At 46.6% G+C, this 8,049-nt stretch overlaps 1 non-coding gene across 1 annotated transcript; it reads right to left on the bottom strand.

Moving 5' to 3' along the window:
* Positions 1 to 368: 368 nt before the first annotated feature.
* TRNAI-UAU lies at positions 369 to 461 on the bottom strand. Its single transcript is given in 2 exon segments — positions 369 to 404; positions 424 to 461. It is a non-coding gene; the product is annotated as a tRNA-Ile (tRNA).
* Positions 462 to 8,049: the final 7,588 nt, after the last annotated feature.

Here is an 8,049-nt window from a genome sequence, read left to right as displayed (position 1 = left end):
AGGGGTCGCCGGCTCGCACGACGCCTCCTCCCCGCCCCGCGCCCCAACCCCTACGGCGCGGCGCCCCGGGCTCTCCCCTCCACACTGCCGGGACCGTGGCGGGGACTGGGTGCCGTTAAAGGAGAGGCCGGGGAAGAGGAGCAGGAGGAAGCGGTTACGCAGATGGCCCGACTCGCGCGGCTGGGTGGTGCGTGGGGGCAACAAGTCGCTCGCACGGCGGGTAAGAAGCTCCAGGGCGAGCCGCTCCCTGCCGGCGGCCGAGCGACCAGCGCACGCAGGCAGCGACGCGAGCTGCGCCGGCTAAAGAGAGACCAACCGGTGCCTTCGGGCGAGGAGATAAAAGGGGGCGGCGGTGTCCAAAAGGGTCGTGCTCCAGGTGAGGCTCGAACTCACAACCTCGGCATTGCTCTGCATGTACTGCTGTATAAGTACCGCGCGCTAACCGATTGCGCCACTGGAGCTCCGCTGAGCCGGCCTCGCGATGGCTCTATCAGGGTTCACCCAGGCCCGGTGCGGGCTCCGGCGGAGCATGCGCACTCGCGGCTCGCGGCTCGCGGCTCGCGGCTCGCGGCTCGCGGCTCGCGGCTCGCGGCTCGCGGCTCGCGGCTCGCGGCTCCCGGCTCCCGGCTCCGCGGCGTGGGCTCCGGCCGCGAGTCGGCGGCAGCGGCGGGCGCCGCGGCCCGGGGGGCGCGAGCGGGGGGCCCCGCGGGGGTCTCCCCCGGGGACGGAGGGCAGGTTGGCGGGGCCGCGCCCGACAGGCCACCGGGCCGTTGGGGGGCGCGCGGTCGGCCCTCCGGGCAGCGCGGGAGGAGGAGCCGCGGCCGCCGCGCCGGCTCCTCCCGGGAGTTTCCGTCCGCGAGCGGGCGCCGCGGGAGCCGGCGGGGGGCGGGGGGGCGGGCGGGCGCAGGGCAGGGGCCGCTTCCCGGGGCCCGCGGGACCCGCCGCCCTGCAGGCCCGGGAGCCGTCGGCGGGGAGCCGGGCGGCCCCGGGCGGGGGAGGGGGCGGGGCGGGGCGGGGCCTCGGCCTCCCAGCCCGGCCCGCCCCGAGGTGCCAGGCACCAGCGCGTCCCCGAGGCCGCGGCGGCCGAGGCCGTTCCGGGGGACGGGACCGTAGCCCGCACCTGCGGCAGGTGCAGACTCAGCCCGCGGGCTTTGCTGGGCCACTACACGTTTGTCTTCGTTTTAAAACGAGTTCCCCGTATTTAAAAATCAAGAGGTTTGGATACCCATTTCTTAAAAAAATAATAATAATAATAATATTGTCACACTGTACCTAGAGCCCAATTATAACTGTCCGGTGCCCTAGGCACTTTAGTCTTCCTGGACCCCTTCCTTCATTTAAAAAAAAAAAATTTAATGGCATTTTATTACGGCAAAATAAAAATATATATAATTCAGGCTGGGTTTATTGTTACAATATTATTTTTCCTTCTGGTTTCAAAAGAATTTAAAATGTGAGCATTTTGCCGGGCTCTAGACACTGTGCCTGCTGTACCTCGTTGGTAACTCCGCGGGACACCCGCGTCCCCCGGGGAGGTTAGCTGCAGCCACCTGCACAAAGTAGACACCACCCTCCCTGTGTCTTCCTCCAGGGTTGCCACCCTGGATTGTCTGCTGGGCCTCTGTTGGCATGTTGGTCACCCCGTTTGGTTGACCGGAGCCGGAAGAACAAACAACAGAACGCTGTGATAATAGGCTGGGGGAACTGCTATGAGCAAGGGATGGGAGACAGAATAAAGATCACGTATGTAGTCGCTCTGAGGGTGACTGCTCAGTCACAGCTTGTGATAGGGCGACCGTGCCAAACAGTAGGATTGCACAGAGGCTTCAAATTCAAGCGGAATCAATCAGACTGACCGGGCAGACCATGAAGAGGCAGTAACAGGCCCCTGCCTTGGTGTTGGTAGGAAGCTCAGGGCCCTGTGCCTGCTGGGTTATCCGCCCAGAGGAGGTAAGTGAGGTGCTCCAGATAGTTTTGAACAAGAGCAAGAGCTCAGAAAGGGGGATGGTCAACACAGCTGCAGGATCCCATGAGGCACCAGGCGGGCGGTGGGATGCAGAGTTGTTTACAACACAGCAGGATTAGGGCTTCTTGGAGCATGCCTGGCCAAGTCCAGGGTACATCCAGGACAGCAGAGAGTGAGACTTTGAAATAAATAAGTTGGAACAGGCTGTGAAGGTAATTGCATGGTTTCCCTGAGGTGGGAATGCTTTTTTAAAAATTTTAAATTTTATCTGTTTATTTTTAAAGGTTTTTTTTCTTTTAAGATTTTTTTTTTTTTTTTTTTACTAGATTGCCAATTTGTTACAACAGGATACAACTCAGGAACAGCCAGGTGGAAGAGATAAATAGGGCAGAGTGTGGGGAAATAAGTAACCTTATTTTTAAATAATTTCTACACCAGGTGTGGGACTTGAACTCACAACCCCAAGATCAAGACTTGCATGCTGCACCATTGGAGCCAGCCAGGCGCCCCAGATTTTGAATTTTAAATTGAAAAGGGTTAATTTCCTGGGAAACAAAGTAAGTCATGGACCTATATGTAGTGTCTTCTCAAATCCAGTAGTATCTGCAGAGTCTGCTCTTCCGGCCTCTAAGTCCCTCAGGGAGAGCACACCTGGTAAACCCTGAGCAGCAACGTTGGCCTCCACCTTGCCTCTCACTTCTTCTATCCTGGATCTCTTCTTTTGTTGGTTCAGCAGATATTAACTGATCCTGGTTGCATGGGAGGGGAAGACAGCACCCCCTATGGACTTTGGAAACTAAAATAGCTTAATCCCCAAGGAGAGTGGGGCTGGGAAGGAAGCATCTAGTAAAGGCAGTGCAGAACGTGGAGGGGGGGGCAGTGTCAGGATGTCTGCTACCCGAGAGATTTTTCCAGCAAGAAGTCTCTAGAGAGCTTCAAATCACTTAAACTCCACAGACTGACTCTGAAGAGCCATGAATTAAGAGTCTGACCCATGACCCTCCCTGGTTGTGTGACCTTAAGTAAATCTCTTACCCTCTCTGGACCTCAGTTTCCTTCATAATCTAGGGTATCTAGGGGCACCTGAGTGGCTCAATGGTTGAGCGTCTGCCTTTGGCTCAGGTCATGATCCTGGCATTCCCGGATCGAGTCCGCATCGGGCTCCCCACAGGGAGCCTGCTTCTCCTTCTGCCTAGGTCTCTGCCTCTCTCAGTGTGCCTCTCATGAATAAATAAATAAATAAGATCTTTAAAAAAAAAAAAAATCTAGGGGATCTAGACCAAATAAGAGCTTTCCCGCCTATCTCGATTGGAGAACTCTTTTTATCATGTATATACTTCCCAACACCTTGAGATTATTAATCATTTAATAATTTTTGTGATGTATATGTTATTTTTAAAATAAAATTCTAAAAAAGTAAAATACAAAACATTTGATATGTATGTATAACTTTTTTTTAGTTTTTATTTATTTATTCACGAGAGACACAGAGAAGGCAGGCTCTCTGTAGGGAACTAATGTGGAACTCTATCCCAGGACCCCGGGATCGTGACCTGAGCCAAAGGCAGATGCTCAACCACTGAGCCACCCAGGTGCTCCTGTGTAACTTTAAAGCAATCTCAAGTAATGCCTACAGTATAACGGCTAGTCTCAACCTATTTCCATTTGCCATGTAGTTGCAAAATTGATTTACCTTATTTATGTAAGGGAAAATCATGCTTTGTTAACAAATAACTTTCTAGAAGTGTTTATTTAAATTCCAGTTAGTTAATATACAGAGTAATACTAGTTTCAGGTGTACTACCACCAGTAGTTAAGGTTCTGTTTCTTGGTTTACCTCTCTCTCTCCTCTCTTTTTTTTCCCCCCTTTGCTTGTTTTGTTTCTTAAGTTCCACATATGCATAAAATCATATGGTATTTGTCTTTCTCTGACTGATTTATTTAACTTAGCATAATACTCTCTGACTCCATCCATGCCGTTGCAAATAGCAAAAAGATTTCATTCTTTTTTATGGCTGAGTAATATTCTGTCATAAATATACACTACTCTTCTTTACCCATTCATCAGTCAATAGGCTGTTCCATAATTTGGCTATTGTAGATAATACTGCTATAAACATCAGGGTACATGTATCCCTTTGAATTAGTATTTTTATTTTCTTTGGGTAAATATCTAGGAGTGCAACTGCTGAATCATAGGGTAGTTCAATTTTTAACTTTTTGAGGAACCTCCATACTGTTCTCCAGAGTGGCTACACTAGTTAGCATTCCCACCAACAGTGCTGTTTAGCAAATAACTTTTAAAAGAACATTTATATTTAATACTGGGACAAATGTATATTAAAATATGAAATTTAATGACTCAGCATCAAAAACAGACAAAAACTGCTTTTCTAAATGAATGTTTGGAATTTATGCTTCTTGCACTTTAAGAAAATGCGTTTATTTTTATTACTTTCATGTTTTTGTGTCCAAACAATGAGATAAAACATACAGGTTCAGGCTACTATATACAAGCACCACTCTGCAAATATTATGAAGTGGGTCTGGCTCGTGTTTATTCCTAATAATGAAAGACTGTATTGGATAGAATGGTCACTCTATTTTCTTTTTTGGCTTTGGTTTCTGACATAGAAGAGATATCAGGATGAGCCAGATAAACATTTTAATCAGCTGGATGCAATGTGCATGTCTAGCAAATGAAGATCATCTTGAGTCATATTGTAGAGTTTTCATGTTATGGTCTTCATTTGCTTTATTTCAGCAAACTTTTCACATTTTTTATTTTTAGCCAGCATTCCAATATAAGCGTATACTAATCAGTATAGGACTAAAAAAAAAATTGCCATGGAGTAGTCAAAACTCACATAGAAAAAAAAAAAAAAAAGAAAGAAAAGAAAAAAAAAAACCTCACATAGGATCCATGGGAGTGGCTGAGTCATATGCACACATCTGCAGGTGCTGGGAGGTTCCCAGTGATCCCATTTTCGTGGGGCAAGAGATTGTCTGAAGAATTACTTATTTTAAAAAAAGATTTTATTTATTCATTTGTAAGAGAGAGAGAGTGCACGCAGGCATGAGCTGGAGGGAGAGGTGGAGGGAGAGGGAGAAGCAGACTCCCTGCTGAGCAGGGAGCCCACTCAACCCAGGGCTGGATCCCAGGACCCTGGGGTCACAGACCAAGCCAAAAGCAGACACTTAACCAACTGAGCTACCCAGGCGCCCCCAAGGAATTACTTTAATTACTTTTTTCAAATTAGAAATTTAGAAGATGTGCTGCCAGCAGTAACAGTGCAGACCACCTTGAATGCCTTCCAGAACCCCTGAGATCAGGGAGCTTCTGAGATCCCCTCTTATGCTAATTAGCCCACAGTCCTCTCCAGCACCACGTGGGGAAATGGCCCTTTATTTTCCCTTAGGGGAGAAAGAAGTGTGGGTCCCATGGCCCAACCTCTAGGACAGTGTGATGCAGACTGAACTGAATACACACAGGAGGGAGCCGGGTAATTTGGGGAACCACAGATCCCTTCACTCTGGATTGAAGCTGAAGTGAAGACCTGATAAGAGCCCAGTAGATGAGAAGAAACTTAAAAGACTGCTAACCCCAACACTGGTAAGCGTGTGACACATGGACACTGTTTTTGTTTTTGAGACAGTTCAACAGAATCTCTCCAATGCATACATCTTTGACGCAGCAGTTCTGCCTCTAGGAATCTGTCCTCTAGAGACACTGATACATGGGAACAAATATACCATATTTCACTAATTCTAAGATGCCCTATACTGAGAAATATTATTTTATGTACAAATAAGAAATGCTGCCATTTTAACTATGATGCCGTGTTTTCATATTACGTAGACGTTTTATTATAAACTTAAAAATGAACTTATTTAAACTCAGACATTTTAAAAAATCACGTATTACTCTTGAGAAGTACTGCTCTCTGCCCAGCTTTTCTGCCTCTTGGTTCCTCCCACTTACCTGTGGGCCAACGCATCAGGGAGGAAAGCCACTCAGGGTGTCACACTCACCTCTGCACTTCTCCCTGAATTGTGGCTCCTCGACACAGGACTGCCTCCGTAGCTCTTCATTGCCTTCAAGCAGATGTGTGTGTGTGTGTGTGTGTGTGTGTATTGTACTTCTAGCCACTATCAGTGGGAGTAGCTTGATAGAAAACTGTACGGCAAGAGTTAGCTCCCCTTAATTCATCCTCCAAACAGGGACATTGCTGAGAGTGAGAGGGGGCACTGCCAGTGACACTGATCAAGGACCATAACTCGTGACTGTCATGAACAGCCAAAACACATGGCAACCCTAATCCTAGCCTCCTTTGCACTGCTATAAATACATAAACCATAAATAAAGAATAGACCCTTGGCTTCCTTCCTATGACATATCTAAAGAAAGCACCAAACCCTGGCTGGACCTGCACACCATCTGATGACCTGAAAGTATAGATTTCTGGGAATTGAAACAGACAACACCTGGGCAAACGCTTTTCTCAAGATGTCAGGACCAGGCAACAGGTCCATTGCCTCTCCTCTTTTGTGGAAAGAAAATGCCTTTATCTACATTTCCCAATCTCTTGGGGGGGGGGGAAGGAGGAAATCTTTGATTATGACCTTTTCCGAAACCATGGCGTTATGATGCTGTGAGTATTTCTGAAGGGTTACAAGATTCAGAATTCACAAAAGTCTTTTATCTGAACTATTAACTAGCACTGGATTCTTCTCCAAGTTTATGGTTTCTGAATCTGCAACTTTACAGACTATTATTGATAACACACATGGTTCTAAACAGTTCTTTTGAGGTAACAATAGTTTTTCTTTCAGCTATCTTAGAAGTTTTGCTATTCTTGCAAAAAAAAAAATTTCATGAACTGTTCTTCCTGTTTATGTGTGTGCTGTATCTTCCCAGATGTCCTCTGTTATTTCATTCCAGGCACTCCTATAGTATTTCACTATTTTGCCTCCTAGCCACCTTAAGAGACTTCCAGGAGGTGCACATGACTTTGGGTCAATAAATATTTTAAAACCAACATACAGTTTGGAATTGTCATGTTGCTTTTGGTTCTATACTTGTCTATCAATCTTTTTGCCAGAAGGAGGTGCCCAATACAATGATGCTGAAGATCCAGACTTGCAATGAGAAGTGCCTGAGAGCTTCCTTCTAACGCTCACTGTTGTTCCAAGGTGGCTTAAGTGGTTTTCAACTGCTAGGCACTTTCCTTTCGATGTTAGACATGACAACCAGGAAAGGCTCTTCTTGGTTATGTGAGAGGGGGAAAAAAATACTAAATATAAAGGACCTATTGATTAGTGATGCTTTCAAGAAAAATCAGAAGGGCAACATAGTAACTGGAAAACCTCACTAAAATGAAGTTGGAAGATTCCAGCAGGGGGACCTCTCACACCCACTACTCATAGTCAACTGCAGACCCAACAGGAAGAGATGGACTTGACCTTGCATACTACTCTACTACTACAGCCAGAGGACTTTTAGTTTATAACAGCTTCTCCAACTTACTCCTTTCCTCTCTTTTAAAAAAAAAAAAAAGATTTTATTTATTTATTCATGAAAGACACAGAGAAAGAGGCAGAGATATAGGCAGAGGGAGAAGCAGGCTCCTTGCAGGAAGGCTGGTGCAGGACTCCATCCCAGGACCCCAGGATCATGACCTGAGCCAAAGTTAGATGCTCAACCACTGAGCCACCCAGGTGCCTCTACACCTTTCCTCCTTAAAAGAATGCACCCCTCCATTGTTCCTCAGACCTGCCTATGGTTTTGATTGGCTTGTTTGCCCTAGATTGCTATTCTCTTTTATTCCCAAGTAAATCCATCTTTTGCTGGTAAAATAAACTGGCAGTTTTTATTTGTAAGGTTAACAATACATGGTTTAGCCATTCTCCTGTTAATAGACATCTTGGGTTATTTCTTGCTTGGACCTATCATAAATAAAGCTGCTAAGAGCATTCTTGTGCACAGTATTTTGTTTTCATTTCTTTTGGGTAAATACAGGAGTGAAATTGCTGGATCAGAAGGTATTTTTGTGTATAGTTTTCATAAACGCATTTTTTATTGT

Source organism: Canis lupus, chromosome 10 (genome assembly GCF_011100685.1).
Source record: "Canis lupus familiaris isolate Mischka breed German Shepherd chromosome 10, alternate assembly UU_Cfam_GSD_1.0, whole genome shotgun sequence".
Lineage (NCBI taxonomy): Eukaryota > Metazoa > Chordata > Mammalia > Carnivora > Canidae > Canis > Canis lupus.
Note: the sequence above shows the minus strand (reverse complement) of the source record. Positions and strands in the feature narration are given on the sequence as shown.